Raw genomic sequence first — 21,085 nt, 5'->3', positions numbered from 1 at the left:
CTCTCAGTAATGTGGTCCCTCAGTTGCATCCATTGTTTTCCAAATTCTTCACACAGATCAATTTTTATACTTTGTCCAAACTTCTCACTATGAACCTTACTCTGCTATAAGCTAATATATTATGCACTTTGGGAACTTTTTTGACAAGCTTTTAATCTGAACAGTCATCACAGTTCAAAAGAATGCAACTTAAGTGCAAGTTCGTAACACGAATTTGTAACTCCTGTCTCCATTTTTCTATGGTATTTTATTATCTCATGTGATATGATTTGAATAATGTTGAAAAAAGATTGCTAACACTGAATGGTTGATTCTTATATACCTGTTATTTGAGATCCAGCCGTAGAAAGTATGTTCCGGGAATTGTTCCTGCTAAAACACACCTCTAGCAAAAGATTGGCAGCCACTAGTGTTCACAATGACAAAGATCAGACTTTTATAGGAGGAGAAAAATAGTGTCTGAGTTCTGCTATGAAGGGAATCTCAAGGCCAGATTCAAAGTGTGCATGTAGGTAAAAATAAGAAAACTACAATATGAGGTTATTACCCTGAGAGAATCTGGTTTCTCTATGTCACAGATTTGGCCAGGTTGGCTCTACTCTGTAGGGTTAGTACACCTCGATCCACACAAATAAAAAAGCACTGGAGAAAGTCACAGTAAAACTGTGACTCTCCAAGGACTTATAAGAAACTACTTTGCCTGCTTTTTTCAAGCATATAGCACAACTAGGCCTGAGTGAGTATCTACTTTCCTGTTTTTCTTTTTAGTGGAAGGATGTTTTCATTGACACAGTATATTGACATTTGTTGTATATTATTTTAATAATCATGAAATTCATGACAATGCCCCATGCTTTTATAGAAAATAAAAGATATTACAGAAATGATTCCAGGGTCTTTTAGCTTTTGTGCAATGAGTAGCAGCTGCTCTAATGAGACATTTCATATGCCAAACTTTGGTCATAGGTTTCGTTTGAACTAAAGCAAGTTCTGTTACTTATTGAGAGATGGGTATGTTCCTGTTACCAGGAAGTAGAACCAGTCTGCATGGAGATGTTTCATCAGGGGGACAGAATAACCACAAACCACTGTACATGATCAGCTTTTGCCATCAGATTTCATGTTACTGGATTTTCTTCCAGTTCTGCTGGCATAAATCATTGGCACCTGTTATCCAATAAGTTATATATGGGAAGGATGGAGTGATGAGAATAAAGCCACAATGCCCAATAGCAGCAAATGGTGTTTTATTTATTTCCAAAATCAAATGAAGATGATTCAAGCCTAGCCAATCTCAGGCTCTTGTAGACAAATTTGTCCTCAAACCAAGAAATGGAAACTATATCTCAAGGATTCAGTGATGAAAAGAAAAGGAAGAACATATCTACAAGCAGTAAATTATTTTAAATTAGGTTCAAGTAAAAGGAAATATGTTATTAAATTCCTATTACACACTTGCTAAGCTCAGGATTTATTTATCTTGTAGCATTTGTATTACTCATGTTAGCTGAAATTATTTCCATTTTTAAGAGAAATTTAGTCTCTTCAAGGTTAGATCACTTACCAAGGGAATCTTGTCAATGTCTAGTAAATCTGAGGCTTAAACATAGGTCTCATTTCAAAGCTTGCATGCTCTCTGTTGTACTGCAAAAATACTACTTTGTATGAGCTATTGATTGAATCTTCTGGGTATTATGAAGATCATACCAGTGTGATACATGCCATGTTCAATGCCTTTTAAAAGCACATGGAGGCATGTGTTCCTCATGCTTCACAGTGAGACAGCTCAAGACATAAATTAAAGCCTGAGCCCATATTTTCCAGGGCCGTGATAATATCATCCTAGCATAAACTGACATAGTGGTGGGCTGCCTCAATTCAAGTTGTCAGATCCAATCACTTAATTAAAGCTCTGGGAATGATGGGAATTTCAATAGCAGGGCACTCTGGGAGCATTCTATACTCTAAAGCAAATAGAGAAATAAAATTACCAGCAAGAACCTATCAAAGCCATAATACATCTATTACCACAGCTGTTTCTCCCCAGACACTAGGCTCCCTCCTGAGCCTATTATTAAGTGCAAATGACCAGGCTCAGTGACTGTTATTTTGAAAAACATTACTTATCATGCATTGTGTTCTGAAACTTGTTGACTTATTTAATTTGCATAATTATAGTAATTTTCTCCTATGTCAATGCCATAGGATTACATTAGGATTTTTCCTTTTTTAAATGAAGACATAGGTTCAAAAGCAGGATTTTGTTATATAACGTTTTTGACCGTTTGAGGCAGATGAAATGCTGTGCTGGTGAAAGGCTGTATCTTGTCACTTTCACTATTAGTTCATGTTTGGCAGATTAAGCGTAGGTATGAGCAGCGAAAACAAAGCACACAGAAAGAAAAGGGACTAGAAGAGTAAACAAATGCAATGAAATGTCAAAAAGGGGAAGGGGAAGAATTCTTTTTGTTGAACTTTTGCTAAGTATACTTCAGTCTTTGTTATAAAATAGCATTAGCAACTCAGGGAAATTGACTATACTGCCCTTACTTTACAATTAATTAACTTATAGATAATTACTCAGCTAGCTTTTCTTAGAGCCATGCTTATACCCTAGAAGTTCTAGGGTGTATTAGATTCTCCTCCATGGAATAAGAACTTTGCCTAAGACTTGCTTAGTGAAACACTGGGTACTCTTATGCTGTTATCCTTTGTATTATAATCAAGAAGCTTTCTACTATGTAGTCAATTTCCATTTTAAATGAAAACTTCTCTAAATTTTCCAATATTATCACTGTTTTTGGTTTTTGCTGTTATTCATTTGTTTGCTTTAAAATCAAATCTTGTAATGTTGCCAAGCTAGTCTTGAGTTTGTATCCTCAAGTGATCCTCTAACCTCAGCTTCAAAGTAGCTGAGACTGCAAGCATGCTCTGCCAGATGTAGTTGTCACTGCTTAAATTTTACTTTCCTTGCTATTCCTATAGGCACTCACAGGTACTTTCAGTATGTCTAGTTAAAAAAAAATAAAAAAGAGATCTCTAGTAGAATCAATAAAGCGGGATTCTATGCTTGGCTCCCATCCCTCAATCTTATGTTCAAGGTATTTCCCCCTCAAAAAAATATAAATGGGTTCACATAAACTGAAGACATATTCTTCCAACTATAAAATGTGAATAAGAGAGCACTTTGGCTTGCTACATGCATAGTGACATTCTATCCTTTTTCCTTTTTTTAATTTTTTGCTGATCTTGGGGCTTGAACTCAGGGCCTGAGTACTGTTCTTGGGATATTTTGCTCAAGGCTAACTTCCAGATTTTGGTTGTTTAACTGGAGATAAGTCTCACAGCCTTTCCTTCCTGGGCTGGCCTTTACCCACAATCTTCAAATCGTAGCCTTCTGACTAACTAATATTACAAGCATGAACCACCTGTGCCCAGCTCTTTCTCTACATCTTAAAGTTCTGTGGCCTGTCGGGAAGAAAATATTAAACAACTGACAGCTGAGTAAGGGGAAAGGGAGGATATGAAGGATGTTTACTTGACTTGCAGATCAGGAGAAAGGTTCAGGGTAGAATATCTGAACCTCTCAACTCTATTGCCAACTTTCTTCTTAAACACATCCCACTGGAAAACTCATGTCTTCAAATGCCACGAAATCCAAATCAAACAGATTCTCTTCTCCAAAACCAGTTTCTCTTTAGAATTCTAAATGCTCAGAATACTCAGATCAGAAAGCACAGAATTATTCTTGAATCTTCCTTCTTCTACTTTCCTCATCTAACATCCTTATGTTACAGCAACTGCAACATAATACAGAGATATTGGACCAAGTCTGAGTCAGCGCTTCCCCTCACCACCTATTTGCAGCCTTACAATTCTTTCCTTTCTCTTCTGTTCATTGGAGATAATACCTGCACAGGAAGGTCAGGAGGACTGGATGAACGAGATAATATATGCTGCCTGTAAGCACTCGGAGAAAACTGTGTTAACTTTAAAATGGTTCCTTCTTATTCATTTCCAGCATGGCTGTGCAATTCAAGCCCTTTGGAGAACTCACCCAGATAATTACATTATGTCTTAGCCTGATAATTCCCAAGTACATCTTCTGCATTGTTTCTCACTGCTATTATATGCACATTTAGACCCTAGTCAAACAGCAGTCTTTTTTATCAGTAGACCCCTGTGCTTCTCTATTTTTCTTTGTTTTCTAATATCCCCTATCCACAGAAAGCTCTCCTTTTTCTTCTCCCCTTGGTTCATCTCGAATTTCTATAAACTTCTGTAAACCCTTTACTTAAAAAAAAAATCTCTTCCTTTGATTTTTTCCAATTATATCTGATATATCATATTCTGAGTACATTCTGCTCCAAGAATTTTGTTAACATTTTCTTTGTACCACCATGCAATTTGTTATGTGTTAATCATTTGTCTACACTCCAGCTTCTGCTTCCCAATTTATAACCTCTTTGCAGGGATGGGGGCAGTGTGAAGGAGGCTTAGTAATTGATCCCAAAGCCTTGCTCCAGCTAAGTAAGTAGCCTGCCCTACAGCTACACCCCAAGACTAGAACTTTTTAAGATCAAGGTTTTATTTGTCTTTATATGGCTGGTTTCAGATGCAATGCTTTCCTTATTTTGTTTAAATTTTTTTGTTATTTTCATGGATTCTTAGTTTAAATTGGAAGTACTTCCTCTAACTGCTCCCATAGTAACATGAGACACTATCGGTTTAAAGTGTAATTATTCAAAAGGAAAAACGTTCATAAAGCCAGCTTTGAGATAACCAAAGACCTCTTAGGAAATGATTGAAAATCATTAATTTGAACTGAGGTGATTCTAAAAGAAGTTGTTATTTTGATAAGCTATTACACTTTAACTGCAATAATTATAATATTGCCTAAGTGCTATTAAGAATAAATATTTTCCCCAAGTAGGAGACAAAGATTGTATATGTGTCACCAATAAGTAGAAGCTTGGTAAGGATGAGTAACTTACCTAAGGTAGTATAAGTAGAATGGGGTTGTTTAAACCAGGTTGCAAGCCAAACCCACAATCTTCAAAGCTTGGTCTTCTCAACACGAACCATTTGACACTTTTATCAAATCTATTAATGACAAATTCAGTCTCTCTCAAGTTTAGAAATGGCAAAGAAAGGTTGAAATCCATTTCCTGAATCACAATCTTTCCACCTACAGCTTGGAAAAGTTGCATTGTAAAGGACCAGTTTGTAAATATTTTAGGCTCACTCAAATTTGATCTTATGACATGTAAACTGCCATGGAAACTATGTGAAAGAATGAAAATATCTGTGTTCCAATAAAACTTGAGGAACTTTATAAAAATCAGATTTAGGCCAGGTTAGGTCCCCAGATTGTAGCTTGGAAACCATTGTTAACATACACAATTAAGAGGCCTTTCTACTGTCACAGCAGAGAGGCAAGCAAAGTGGGTTCATGCTATTATAAAACCATTTATTAATTAATCACTCATATTACACTTGCATAAGATATTTAGGGCATAATACTGCATAAAGCATGGAAATTGACAAAATCATACATAATTACAACTCAGAAACACATGTTGTTCCATCAGTAGAAATTGAGATAATTTACTGAAACACATTTTTAAAAACCTAAAAGTGGAAAGCATTTTATTTCTTCAGTAGTTTGAATATAGAATAAGCAATTGATAGATTTTAAAGTCACGAAAATAAGTGAGGCCAAATGAGTGTGACCTCTGGCTTCTCTACTCTCACTTCTCAAGTAAACGGATCAGAAATGTGTGTCTATTGCTTCTAAGCCCAGAAGTGATCCATAAAGAGATGATCTTTCATGAAGAAAAGCCTTGTGTAGGAAATCAAAGCACACAAAATCTACCTTGTTCTTAATAGAGGTATGTTTTGTTTTTCTGTAAGCTCATGGACGTATTTGTTCAAAGACAGTGGCCTGGTTATCTATAAAACTCCCAAGTCTCCCTGAAAACTAATTGAGATTATTGGCTGAGTGCTTCAGGTTGGCCCTGAAGTGGGAAGAGTATACACATGAGATTGTGACTGCATAAAACAGTAAGTGGCTCACTACTCTTCTGCCTGCCTGCAAAAGCTAGCCACAATAGCGACTTCTTTTCTTCTCTTACTCTCAAGATTCACAATACTCTTGGCTCCTATATATTATTTTTGAAGTTTACATCTTATTCAAAGGATTAGACTATAATATTGAAATGTGGATCTATACCTCAATGCCACATTAAATTGGTTTAGAAGAATTGCTTGTGAACCTATTCATCTTCTCTAAATTAAGAGATGGCTTTTTGTTGGTTTACATTTACATTGTAACCATAGTCTCCATCATCACAAACACCATTATTCTTGTGCCTTCTCTTCAGCTGTGATACCTAAACTAGTTATTCACCATCTCACTTTCAGAACTCATTTTCAGAACTTTTTAATTCTTTATCATTTTATGCCACATTGTAATTATTTGTTTGCATGTTTACTTTCCTATTGAAAATAGTTCTTTACATACTCGTAAAGAATGCTTTCAAATAGATGTTAACTTAGGTGCTCTTATAGAGATCAAGAAAAATACTCCTTTGTCATCTTTGTAGATCTTGCTCTCCTGACATAACACACATAAATCAACATAGATTGTAAGCTTACTCTTACTGTTTGCAATGTTTTCATAAATCATTTCATTTCTGAGCTTCAATACCTGAACCTACTCCTAATAAAATAATCTTCACTTATTTAAGTCTTTGGCTTGTTACTGAAAGTAGACATATGTGTATACATATATATATATATATATACACGTGTGTATATATATATATATATACACACACATAAGACATTTATGTGAAACCACCTATACACCTCTTGTAAAGCTGTAAATGAAAATGCTATATTGTTCAATGATCCTCCTACATGGTCAGCTGATATATTCTTTTGAACATTAATTATCTGAGAAAATGTGACTTTTCTTGAAAACTGTACTACCTCCTTCCAAGAGTAGTAAGAAGTTATTTAAATACATTTTACTTTTTGTCCTTAATTCAGATTCTGACCAGTAATACACCTAACGTACTGCGTCAGCTTTTCCTTTTCCAGAGCTCTGATTCTTTAAAAGCAACTTAGTCACATACACACACACACACACACACACACACACACACACACACACACACACACACACACACGCACGCACACACACACACATCACTCAGTTTACATGTTGGTTTGATTCCTGGAAAATGGCAACTGATTAAAAAACACTTAAATCAACCAAAACTTTTACATAATAAAAAAGATCATTTCTGCTAAGTTAAAAAATCTGATTTATGCTCCATTTTTTTCTATATCACATCAATATAAACAGTAAATAGTTTATGTAAATATCTGAATATATTCAAATGTTTATTCATGAGCAGAAATACAGACTCACAAACTGTCCAATAGTCTACAATGGCATAAGGCATGAAACTACTAGCATTTCTTGCATGGAAACCATGAAGACCATTATGTTCATTAATTCACCTTTATAAATGGAACTGGCAGCTCAGATTTTTCACTCCACTGCTCTAAGCCTTTAAAAAAAATCTCTTTATCTGTGGGTCTCCATGCTCACATTCATTTTTCACTTGAGATAGACACACAGGTTTACAGGAAATAATTCCAGAATACCTGATGGCAAGTATAATGCCTGGAAAAGGATTTTATGCATACTGCTAAGTAATTATTGTGCATTATTATAAGGGGAATGTCACACGACATTACCTTGGCTACCAGGCAGTACCTTCAAACTAAAATAATCCTCCATGTTTCCAAAATTTAGTAGACAGTTTAAACCTCATTATTCTAACTGTAATATAGATATCTGCTAAATACTGCTCATTGCTTTATCATATTTTTTCCATACTAGCTACTCAGGGGACTGAAATCTGAGGATTGAGGTGTAAAATCAGCTTAGGCAGACAAATCCATGGCACTGTGATCTTCAATTAACCAGAAAAAAAGACAGTGGATGCATGGCTCAAGTGGTAGAGTGCCAGCTGAGAACAGAAAAAAAGTGAAAGTGAAGCCCTGAGTTCAAGCCTCAACACTTGTGCACACAAACACACAATAAAATAGTACTAATGCACCTCTTTCATAGAGTTGGAATAATTATATGAAGTAACAAGAAAGGTTAGTAGTCTGACTATCGTCATAAGCACTTATTGTTAGCTCACACAATGTAGTGTGATTGTTATTACTGAAAATCAAGAGATGCCAATAAATAGAAGCATTATTAATTTCTGCTTTATCCTTAGCCTTTCAAATGAGACTCATATAATTTTTAAATTTTATTTTATTGTCAAGGTGATATACAGAGAATTACAGTTACATACATAAGTATATTTTTGTCCAACTTGTTACCCCCTCCCTCATTTCTCTCCCACTTTCCCTCCACCCCAATCCTCCCAAGGAGTACAGTTCATTTCCAACACATTGTCTTGTGAGTAGCCCTGTTGCATATGATCCATGAAAGGAGGAGGCTACAATGCTTGATAAGAAATGTACTCATTATCTTGCCCATGTAATTGTAACCCCTCTGTACAGTATGTTCACAATAAAAAAAAAGACTTGGGGGGCTGGGAAGGTGGCTCAGTGGTAGAGCGCTTGCCTTGCATGCCTGAGGCCCTGGGTTTGATTCGTCAACACCACATAAGCAAAAAAAAAAAAGACTTGGGAAAAAATTATATCAAGTGAAGTAAGCCAGGAGCAAAGAAACATAGGTCCCATGGTTTCCCTTATTTACAATAAAGAGTATATATCTGAGACAAGCATAAAAGTTCAGATAAGATAATGTTAAGAGAAATGAACCCCAAGATAAGGACTCAAGTGTTTTTTTTCTTGCTATTGTTTCTAACATATTTATAAGGTATCACATAATGTTTTTGTTGTTTTTTATGTCCCTCCTCTACAGTATAACCCCTGTTTTCACTGTATTTGATGTTGGTATAATTTGGGTAGGGGAAGGGTAAAAACAAATTATTTAAATAGGGATACAGGTTGACCCATTGCAACAATGAGATGTACAAGACTCTATGTCGAAAAATGAACTTTATAATTTAGGCGGGGGAGGGGGGAATGTAGTTGTGGAGACGTGAGGGAAGAAATGGTAGGGGAAAAACAAAGGAGGAGACAACAATGCTTGATAAGAAATGTACTCATTACCTTGTTCATGTGCTTGTAACCCCTCTGTATAGTATTTTCACAATAAAAAATTTATTAAAAGAAAAGAACTAATATCAGTGAACATTTACTCTAACTTTATTTCTATCAACACCCAACATCCAGCCCTAAGGTTAGAAATCTCAACCATAGGTTGTCATCTAGAAATATGTACAACCATCTTACAGGATCAAAAATCTCAGTTTTCTTGAGAACAAAAAACCTAAGTCTCTTTCTAGCCATTTTCACACATCTTCATCTTAGATGTTTTGAGTTAATGAGTACTCTATGCTAAGTAACAACTTCAATTCCTGTTCAGAATACTAACCTCTGTTATCCAAACATAGAATAACTCTCAAGCAGCAAGACGAAAATATGAAAATATACCTGTATCCCCTCTTCTCCCCCACCTCTCTCTCTGATGTGCTGATCAGTTAAGATCCAAGTATTTGTGATGCTGTTAATAAACTACTAATAGCTGACATTAACCCCGATGGAAAAGATTTTTTGTATCAGCACATTACAAAACAGGCTTCTCCCATCTCTTCTTCAGGCAGTCATTTTACCAGCACCTATTGGCTAATGTGTATTTTTCTAATTTGAGGAGGAAAAGGGAACTAACAAAATGCTGAAACAAGGATACAGGTTGACCCATTATAACAATGTGACTTACAAGTCACAATGTCGAAAACGAACTTTACAACTTGCAGGGGGGAGGGGGGGAATGGAAGGCAGGAGTTTGGGAGGTGGGAGAGAATGAATAGTAGGGGAAAAACAAAGGGAGGGCAATACAATTCTTGATAGGAAATGTACTCGTTACCTTATTCGTGTAACTGTAACCCCTCTGTACAGTATCTTTATAATGAAAATATTTTAAAAAGAAGTAATCAAAACTTAGCTTGGGGCCACTTACAAGAAAACAATAGTATAAAACATTTTAAATGCTCAAAAATTTAAATACTCACTAGGTAACAAAAATATTTTTGTGGACAAGATTGGGGAAATTGGATCTTAAATATTACTCAAACAGGCATATAATTTGTAACATTGTCTATAGTGTTGATGTTTAATACCTAACAATGTTATGGAGTTTTGTGCATACTCTGGATGTTTTCTGGAGTAAAAAGGCAATATGACATAATAATGAGTCCTAATGATGTAAAGATTAAATCATGCCACAATTTGGATGTGGTACAGCCTCCAAAGGGCCTTTGGTAAAACACTTGGTCCCTAGTTGGCATTATTAGAAGGCATGCCATTGAGGGATTGTGGGGTTAGTCCTCCAGTTTCCACTTTCCAGCCATGAAGTAAGCAGTTTTATTTTCTTTTTGTCCAGAACATATTTTGTTGCCTTATGTTAGATCCAGAGCAAAGGGAACAGTTGATAATGGACTGACACCTCTAAAGTCATGAGCCAAAATAAAAGTTTTCCCTTTATAAGTTGATTATCCCAGTATTTGTTATAGTAACAGGAAGCTGACGAACACAATTGTACTAAGTGAAACAAACTCAGATAAGCAGCATGATATTTCCAGACCCCAAATGCTTTCTGACAGTAAGTTTATGAAGCAAGTCACCAGCAGTGTTACAAATCACAGAAATGGAGGCAATATCTGAAATTAATAACTTGCCACTTGAATCCTATCAAAATTGATTCTAATTCATGCTTTAAGAGGAGGAGGATTAAAAAGATTCAAACACAACTAAAGGCACTAAATTCCCCATCATCAGGAAGAGACAAAAATAGGTATAACAGGTAAGACTTGAATGGTGTAGCTCAGTTATAAATGACTGAGATTAAATACCATTCCACAATTAAGAAAACACATAGTCTGGAAGTAGTGCTGTGGCTCATGTGGTAGAGCACTTACCTTGAGCTGAAGAGCTCAAGAACAGTGCCCAGGCCCAGAATTCAAGCCCAATGACAGAAAGGAAGAAAGGAAGAGAGAAAGAGAGAGAGAGAGAGAGAGGGAGGGAGGGAGGGAGGGAGGGAGAAAAGAGAGAAAGAAAGAAGGGAAGAAAGAGAGAGAGAGAGAAAGAGAACGAAAGAAAGAATGAAAGAAAGGAAGGAAGAAAGAAAGAAAGGCAGGCAGGCAGACAAGCACACAGTTATCATGTGCAAATTTTTACCAGGTTTGTAAAAGTTTAGGCATCATATCTTTAATAACTGTGAGAACATTCATTAAGTTTTGTTCTTACAAGATTAAAGCTCTAACAATATCTTTCAAATAATTCAAATTTGCAAATGGAAAACATAACCAAATTTTCTTCTTCTTTTTTTATTGTGAAAATACTGCACAGAGGGGTTACAATTACATGGGCAAGATAATGAGTACATTTCTTATTAAGCATTGTAGCCTCCTCCTTTGTTTCCTCTTCCCATCCTCCCCCCGCCCCCCCAATCCTCCCCGCCCCCCCACCAAAGTTGTAAAGTTCGTTTTTGACATAACCATTTGTACATCTCCTTGCAATGGGTCCACCTGTATCCCTATTTAAACGATTTGAACATAACCAAATTTTGAGTATTCAACTAACCACTATCAAAATTTTAGAACACCAAGTTTGGGCACAGTGCTGCTTTCAAGACATAAGTTGAAGGCTAATGTAAGTTGAAGATGAGCTTCATCCCTCAAAGCCAACGAAGTAATATTTTACTTTTCTACATAAATTTCAAAGAGGCTGTTACAGATGAACTCATAAAGCTTCTAGAATTTCCTTTTTTAACTTACCGAGTTTACTTCTAGGAATATTGTAACAATACATTCACTATAATAGATAGCTGCTCACTATGTATCTTACCTCTTGCAACTTGGGCTAGTTTAAAGATTTCTCTGAAAAACTGAAAGTCGATAATCATGTTGTATATCATATAGCCACACAAATGTACAACTGACTAGTTTGATAGTTTATTTTTGTATGTTTTTTATTGTAAAAATACTGTACAGAGGGGTTACAGTTACATGAGCAAGGTAATGAGAACATTTCCTATCGAGCATTGTTGCCTCCTCCTTTGTTTTTCCCTTACCATCCCTTCCCTTCCACCTCCACAACTACACTACCCCCCCCCACCAAAGTTGTAAAGTTCATTTTCAACATAGTGTCTTGTACATATCATTGTTACAATGGGTTAACCTGTATTCGTATTTAAGCTTTTGTTTTTTCCCTTCCCTCCAGGAATTAGAGAAGAATATATACATGATGCAGGGCGCCAACATCAAATACTGTGAAAACAGGGTTTATACTGTGGGGGAGTAACATACAAAGAAAAAAACATCACATGGTACACAATAAACACATTAGAAACAATAGCAAGCAAGAAAAAAATATTTGTATGTCAACTTCAGTTCAACTTCAACTAGCAGATAATTCACTAGACATTATTTCTGGGTCGAAGGAGCTGTTTCAGGATGAGATTAACATCTAACCTTGTTAAGGAAAGCAAATTGTCGTTGCCAGTGTGGATGGGCTTTCTATAATCTGTTGAAGATCTGCAAAGAATAAAAGATTAAGTAAAAAAGAGTTCTTTCTCTTGCCTGTATTCCCCTGAGGACATTGGTTCTCTCTTGTCTTTTGGGATTGAACCTAAAATAGAATTTATACCATCAATTCTTCTGGTTCTCAAGTCTTTTGAACTAGACTGGAACTCTTATCATTGGCTCTCCTGAGTCTCTTGCTTGCCAACTGCAGATCTTGGATTTCACAAAGAAATAATATGAAATAGAAAACACTGAGATAAAAGGGGTAAGATTACTTGGAATCTATTATAAATAGGTATGGAAATATAGCAATGAAATATACCTATGCACAAATAATGTAAACTAGTAAAAAAATAAAACTCCACATATACATATATTTTAATGTTTCCTATTAGAAAATGTCTGTTAGTCTTCTTCAAGACACCGAAACTGCCAGTGCAAGTGGCTCATGCCTGTAATCCTAGCTACTCAAGAGGCTGAGATCTGAGGATCACGGTTCAAAGCCAGCCCAGGCAGGAAAGTCCGTGAGACTCTTATCTCCAGTAAACCACTAGAAAACTGGAAGTAGTGCTGTGCTCAAGCAGTAGAGCGCTCCCCTTGAGCTGAAGAGATGAGGGACAGCGCCCAGGCCAAGAGGCCATAACCACCACCAACAACAAATAAACTAAACTAAAAATAAACTAAAAAGAATAGTTATTTTATTTGATTTGAATTTGTATTTGTTTAGTTCTTGCTGTTTCTCCTTGTCTTCCGCATTTGCCCAAATTTTCATCTTTTTAATAGACACCTTGATACTTCTTTGAAAAAATAAAAAATACAAATAAGTAATAAAGCATTCATTGTATGGTTTCTTTCATTTTTAACAACCAGTAGACAATGTTCTTTAATACTTGCTAGCCATTTTTATTTCTTCATTCATGATTTTACTATTCATATCTTTGGTTTAATATCTGAGTGGTTATATATTTGTTGGCCTACTGATTTGTTATATCTGACATTGAATAGCTGGTCTTTCATTAAGAATAATGATTCTTCATCTTATGAGATAAATGCATTTTCCAGTTTTCGATTTGGTTTTTTTTAATGTTTTTGTCGCTTTTATAGAGTAGCATTTTGGTCCTATAGGAGACTGAGGAGAGACTTGGAGAGACTGAGGCATGAGAATTATGTTGCTCCCATTTTTGGTTCTCTCTCTCTCTCTCTCTCTCTCTCTCTCTCTCTCTCTCTCTCTCTCTATATATATATATATATATATATATATATATATATATATATCCTTATATCTCCTTACCCCTTCTTGTTACTTAGTTTGAACTTAAGACCTTGTATTTACCAGGCAGGGTTTTCCACCAGTTGAGCTACAGCTTCAGATGATTTCACCTATTTGGATATCACGTTTAAAGGTCCTTTGAAAGTCCAGTTTCATAAAGGTATTTATCTAGTTGCTTAAAATTAATGTTTTATACTTAAAATTTCAATTCATCTGAAGCTTATTTTACTAATTTTAAGTTATTGCATTGTTGCCAGCAATTAATAACTATTTCATCTTTAGCCACTGATTTGGTACAATATGCTTATTATATATTGGTTCATTTTCTTGGCTGTCAGTTTTGTTCATTTAAATTTTTCCATCTAATTTGGAACTAGCACAACTCTACTACAATTATTTTAGTTTTATAATTGGTTTCAGAATCTGGCATGTGTAAGTGCCTACTTTTATTCTTCTTAAATATCTCCAGGTATTTTGTCTTCCTATTTTTCACATTGAGACTCCTTAAGTCCTTTTCCATCAACACAGACACACATACCTATACACACACTCTCTCTCTCTCTCACACACACACACACACACACACAAACACACACATACACACACACACACACACACACACACACACACACATACACACACACACACAAAATCACACTGATTCCAAAATCTCACATATGTAATTTCATTAAACTTGTGGACAATATAGGTTACTAGAGAATACGAATGGTTATTCACCTGATACTGATTTTTTAAAAAGATACCGTCTTCTGTGTCTTTTTCCCCAATTTTGTGAAAATGTAGTATATTTACTGAATCTGATCTGTTAAGGGACTTTCACTTCAACCATAATTGGACTCTATTAAGTTGTGAGATAGGAGGTGAAAGTTTAAATTTAAATAAATTATTATATCTGCCTTGAAAAATCTTACATTCTGTGTAAGTTTGTATTTTCAAGGAAACAATAACAATGTTACAAGAGTACATATTTTTGCAGGACTATTGCTACAGTGATCATTCTTTCCACTGGCTTCTATCTTTCATTTTCTGTTGTGTCTTCTTCCTTCATTCTTATGTGTTTAGTTTTAATGACTAGCTTTACATATGTAAATAAATGCTTTCATAAGTACATATTAAGAAACCATAAAATATTAATATGAAATTATTTTAGGATTCAATCAAACACAACATGGTTTGATATGTGTATTATGTGTATATTTCTATTTAAAGGAGTTTCTTTATAAAAAGATTCTATGTTGGGTGTGGGGGCTAGGGGAGGATGGGAAGGGATGGGAAGGGGAAACAAAGGAGGAGGCTACAATGCTTGATAAGAAATGTACTCATTATCTTGCCCATGTAATTGTAACTCCTCTGTACAGTATTTTCACAATAAAAAAAAGATTCTATGAAAATGTCAGGTCAATTTCACAGGCTTGAGAATAATACAGTATTTTTTAACTATAGACACTATATTGTATATTGTATCTTCACAACTTATTCATTATACATAACTGAATTTTGTAGATCTCAAGTGTTCTGTCCATAAATAGTCTTCTAAAGTTAACAATATAAAGTAACAAATATGCTAATTTCCCAGCTGTAGTAATAATTGTGTAATAAGTATCATGGTATATACCTTAAGCATATATAATTGTTAAAAAAAAAACAAAATAAAAATAACATGTTTCTAAAAGCTTTACAAGTCATACAATGAAAACAGAATGAAAGAACTGGGGAAATTGACTGCTTCTACTTTTTAACAATTACATGGATATTGCCTTCTTAATTGTGAAATTTCAAACAAAATTTTAAAGAATAAAAAGGAATGACTTCTTTTTTTTTCATTGGGTTAGTCATGGGGCTTGAACTCAGGGCTGGGTTCTGTCCCTGAGCTCTTCTGCTCAAGGCTAGCACTCTACAACTTTGAGCCACAGCCCCACTTCTGGTTTTCTGGTGGTTAATTGGAGATCAGAGTCTCAGACTTTCCTGCCTAAGCTAGCTTTGAACCGTGATCCTCAGATCTCAGCTACCTGAGGAGTAGTTAGGATTACAGGGGTTAACCACCAGCACCCAGCTGGAAAGGCTCATTTTGTCCTCCTATCTCACGCTCCTTCCCAAGGGCAATGAATTTGAACAGTTTAAAAGAGCTCACATACCACTTTTTGTCCAATCATTTCCTAATATATGGACAAATATATGTTTTTTAACATATAGAAAATCACATTTTAGGGACTGCTCTGAATCTTATTCCCTACACTCAACAATATATAATCAGAATATGTCTAAATTGGTTCACATTCTTTTTAATGATTGAATATTTTGTAATATACTTTAGTCACTGTTAATTTAAATATCACTCTACTCATAGACTCTGAAATTTTCCATTTGGTGGAAAAGTTTGTTCAATTATTGTTCTTTTATGTGCATATTTTTGCATGAGTAAATTTCTTATTGATTTGACCTAGGATAAATACTGACTACATACTTATGCTTTCATAGACACAAATTTCTCTTCAAAAATGTTATGCTCCTTTCTAACACCATCACAAGTGTGACAATATGTGTTCCTTTGCACATAATAAATCCTAAGAGATAAACACTAAACTTATTATCAATATATTTCATCTTAACATCAAAAATGAGTCTCTTTTTCCATTTATACTTCTAATTTCTTGACAACAAATGTTCTTTATTCATTTTTAAAATTTTCCTATGATTTATTTTATATTGTACACTTGTTTTTTATTTGGATTTTGGTCCTTTTATAATCAATTTTAAAAACTTCTTTTTACATACACTTTCTTTTTTTTTTTAATGTTTTCTATGGGGCTAGGGATTGAACCCAAGCCATATGCATGCTAGGAAAGCAATCTAACAAGCTATGATCCTCAGCCCAGATGTTCATGAGGTGTGACCATTTTATTGTTCACTTTTCTTATCATACATCATTGTTTATATTATATTATATAATTTATAATATTCATTCAGTTTAATAAGCATATTATAGTACTGAATCTATTCTGCATTAAGAGTATAATCATCTAATTCTTTGTTATTTCATCTAATTTCCTAAATTTCCATTTAAAAAGGCAGTGACTCCAGCGGCCATCTTCCTTATGTTTCTAATTTCAACAGGTACATTCTAATTATGTCATCACTCATTATAAGGATTGTTGTAAAGTTTGTGAATGTTGTTTCCACAGGAATATAATTTCAACTCCTTTTGAAATTTTCTGCATGGTATAGTGACTGGAAGCCTTGAAATAACATTTCTAAAATCCTTTGCCTACACGTTTCTGGTTAAAGTACACCAATGAGAAGTACTTTTGTAATACCTAAACATTAAAAGGAAACAAGGAGCCATTCCTAGCCCTTCCTCAATAGTAGGTAGATTCTTGAATTTTGGGAGATGTGAAGTTCCTCAGCAAACCCTGGCTTTTCTCCTGAGTCTACCAACTCAACCCAGCAGTCAACAGATACCAGAAGCTCACTCTCCTTCAGGTCCAAAGTAAGATGTTAGTAAGAACTTCCTTATTTCCTGGAAACCATGATAGTCTTGAAATCTGATGGTGAGCTTTCTAAAGTCAATTAATGTGTTTTTAAATATTCATTGGGAAAAGAAATAGGAAAGTGCATATTTCAGTTTTGAAAATAACCAGTTTCCTAAGTTAAAATCCTGCGTAAAATACTTGGAATTGTTTTTGTTTTTCTGACAGAGCCCTGAGCTTTTAAGGTGAGGAGAAAAAGTTTTAAATGTTACCAATAATTCTTGGTTTTGTAATAATGGCATTTAACTCTTTAATAAATTACATTCATAGATTTTTCTAATGTTGAACTATTCTTGCATTTCTGGTCAATATTTATTGAGCATTTATGCTCATTAAAACTTACTTCAGCATGATGTATTATTCTCTTAAGATGTTACTGAATTTGATTGAGTTATATTTTATTTAGTGTTTTTATTTATTCATAAATAAATCTATAGGTTTTTATTATTACTCTTCATAGATTCAGTAAGAGAGACACTAAATTTATGAGTTGTGATGTTTTCTTTCTTTTTCAATACTCTGAAACAATATTATTTGAAGATTCTTTTTCTGTAATAAATTCATTGCAATCATCTACAACTACTTATGCCTGACACTGTTCTAAGTATGTAACATTAACTGCATTTCATTTTTCTCTCTCTATTGATATATTCAGTTTTTCTACTTCTTCTTGAGTCAGTTTTGACCACTTGTTTATTCCATAAAGGAAATAACAAAGATTATAGAGTTCTTTCTTATGTAGACATGTAAAATACTCATAAATCCTTCCTGATCTTCATTCAAAATACCTATCACAGTCTACTTGGCTACAATTGTTACTGTGCAGGTCCTATCATATCCCTGGCAAGTCTAGAAGAAGTCGTGACCCTACAACTGTATTTTTCAAAACATAAGCAAATGACCTTTCCCAAAGTAGATGTTTTATATAAATGTTTAGGAATACATGAATAAATGTGTATCATTTTATTTGAATTTATTCCCATGATGGCATAAAACTTTGTCTATTTCACCAGTAAGTACTCAATACCTAATAATGCAAGGAACTTAAGAGATTGAATAAATTATTCTAAGCAAAAATGAATATGCAAGAAATGTTTAAATGGGGGGTGGGTTAAGATGAACCATAAACACTTGAAATGTGTCATTACAGTGGTTTTCAAACATGTCCACAAGTTTGATGATCCTCTAATCAAGAAATTGGGTCTATTTCTCTCCTTGAAATCAGCTTTCCTAACAACAGGGAGGCAAAAGTGATCATGCATCACTTTCCAGGCTATCTTGATAACACAGCTTCTGCCTGCCTCTCTTTTTCTTCTCTTCTAGACGTCTCACCTTTGAAAAAAGTCATTATGTTGTCCGAAGGCTCAGGTTAGTTGAGGAGCTGCATCAGAACCTCAGCAGCTGGACAGACAGCACTTCCCTCCAGTAGGTGAAAGCATTCTCCTGGAAAAGATTCCCACCATCCCTTTGATGCTTGGAGGAATAGGGAAAAGAGATCTCCAGGGAACATTCTCAAAACTGTAAACCTAAGTAAATGCTGCTGTTTCTTTAAGCTACTAAAATCTGAACTGGATTCTTATATGAAAAATTGATAGCAGAAGCAGGTATATGATGTATGTACCACTCTTTTTTTCCTCAAAACAATTGAACACATAATAGTTTACCTGCAAGCTTATATATAGGCAGAAAGAAACTGAGCCTCAGAGGGAATATATCAAAACTGTTTAAGTAACTGATTGAACTTCAAGTGTTAGTTGACTTAAAACCAAAGTGTGCATACTTTCTTCTCCATTGCTGTTTTCTCCCCAGTTATTTTTGCAAAGATACCCTCCTACAACCTTTATGTCTTCTTTCACATTTTTAAAGAAAAAATAACACAACAGTTTAATGAAAATATGCATTTAATAATACATCACATTTTCTTAAAAGGCCTTATTCTTTTTATGTCTTTAATACATCCATGTCTTTGGCAAGAATTATTCAAATGATCTCAAGTAGGTCACACTAAAGCTACTAGCACAACTATGTTCATTGCAGCATTATTTACCATAGCTAAGATATGGAACCAACCCAGATGCCCTTCAGTAGATGAACGGATCAAGAAATTGTGGAATATATACACAATTGAATTTTATGCTTCTATCAGAAAAAATGACATTGCCCCTTTCATAAGGAAATGGGAAGACTTGGGGGAAAAAATCATATTAAGTGAAGTAAGCCAAACCCAAAGAAACATAGGCTCTACGGTTCCCCTCATTTTTAATAATTAGTTTATGTCTAGGATAGTCCTCGCAGAGACTCATAATACCTCAAGAGCTATATACATATGACAATACAAAATGATGCTAATTGAAATGAACTACAGGACATGGAAACAACAGGTCTTTTTTTTCAGTTGTCAACCTTGATGTTGCCAATGTACCGTATCTAGTTCTTTCTTCTTATTTTATTCAATTTTTCTTTTTTATTTAATTTTTCTTTTTTTATTTCATTTTTCTTTTTTGATTGGTTTATCTGTGGCAATCTCTGTCTTTGATTCTGGTACCCTCCATCTTGTATATACATTTATCTGATTTGAGGAAGGGAAGGGAAATTACAAGATGCTGAAAGAAGTACAAAGGCAAACCCATTGCATCAGTGATACTAACAAGACACTGTGGTTCTAAATGAACTTTACAACTGGGAGGGGGAGTGGGGGAAGGGAAGGGATAGTGGGAAAACAAGATTGGAGTGGGTAACAATGTTCAACAAGAAATGTACCTTACTCATGTAACTGTAACCCCTCTGTACAGCATCTCTACAATAAAAATTTTAAATTTATGTATGTACAGATATTAATGCAATAATGGAACCACTTTGTGTAAATAATAGATACTAATAAGATAAAAAAATTCCTAAAAAAATGGAAAAAATACATAACAAGCTTGCAAAAAATGTATTACATTCTTTCAAAATCCAAGCCCTAAATTTAATGAAACACACTTGTGTTTTGGTCACCACTTCTGAGACATATGTGAGTGCATTTACATATAGGTGTGAATAGCTCTCATTTTATAGTTTCACAGTGTACCAGAGGACAACTGGAAATATTTTATAAGAAACAAGCTGCTATAATTGATTTATTTAGAATTTGGGAATGAAATGTTAACAGATATCTCAGCAGATAGATGAATTAATCTTTCATACTTATGGGCATGTAGTTTCATACCTTCATCCCTAGTTTTAGCCCTATATTTTGAATTATCTAATAGATACCGTTTGTAACCTCATAACTAAAGAATCTGTGCGTTCATTTAAGACCTCTAAATTTTTATTTCATTCTTTTATATTCAGAATTCAGCACCCCAAATGTCCCTTACAAACCAAAAGAAGTTCTGATTTGAGAAGGTAAGGGCCACCTCAGGCCAATTTTAATGTATAAAATTTGCATGAGATCTGAGTTTTCTGAAATGCTTTAAAAACTGCTTCTTTGTAAAGCTCTAGTATACCTTAAACTTCAGTCTTTTGGGCTATGTGAAGGTAGTAGAAAGTTACCTCATGTCCAGCCTCCAAATCATATTTCTATGTCACTCAGGCATCAGTAC

This window comes from Dipodomys merriami, unplaced genomic scaffold (genome assembly GCF_024711535.1).
Source record: "Dipodomys merriami isolate MVZ:Mamm:240054 unplaced genomic scaffold, mDipMer1.0.p SCAF_1, whole genome shotgun sequence".
Classification (NCBI taxonomy): Eukaryota; Metazoa; Chordata; class Mammalia; order Rodentia; family Heteromyidae; genus Dipodomys; species Dipodomys merriami.
The sequence above is the reverse complement of the archived record's forward strand: the minus strand, read 5'-3'. Positions refer to the sequence as shown.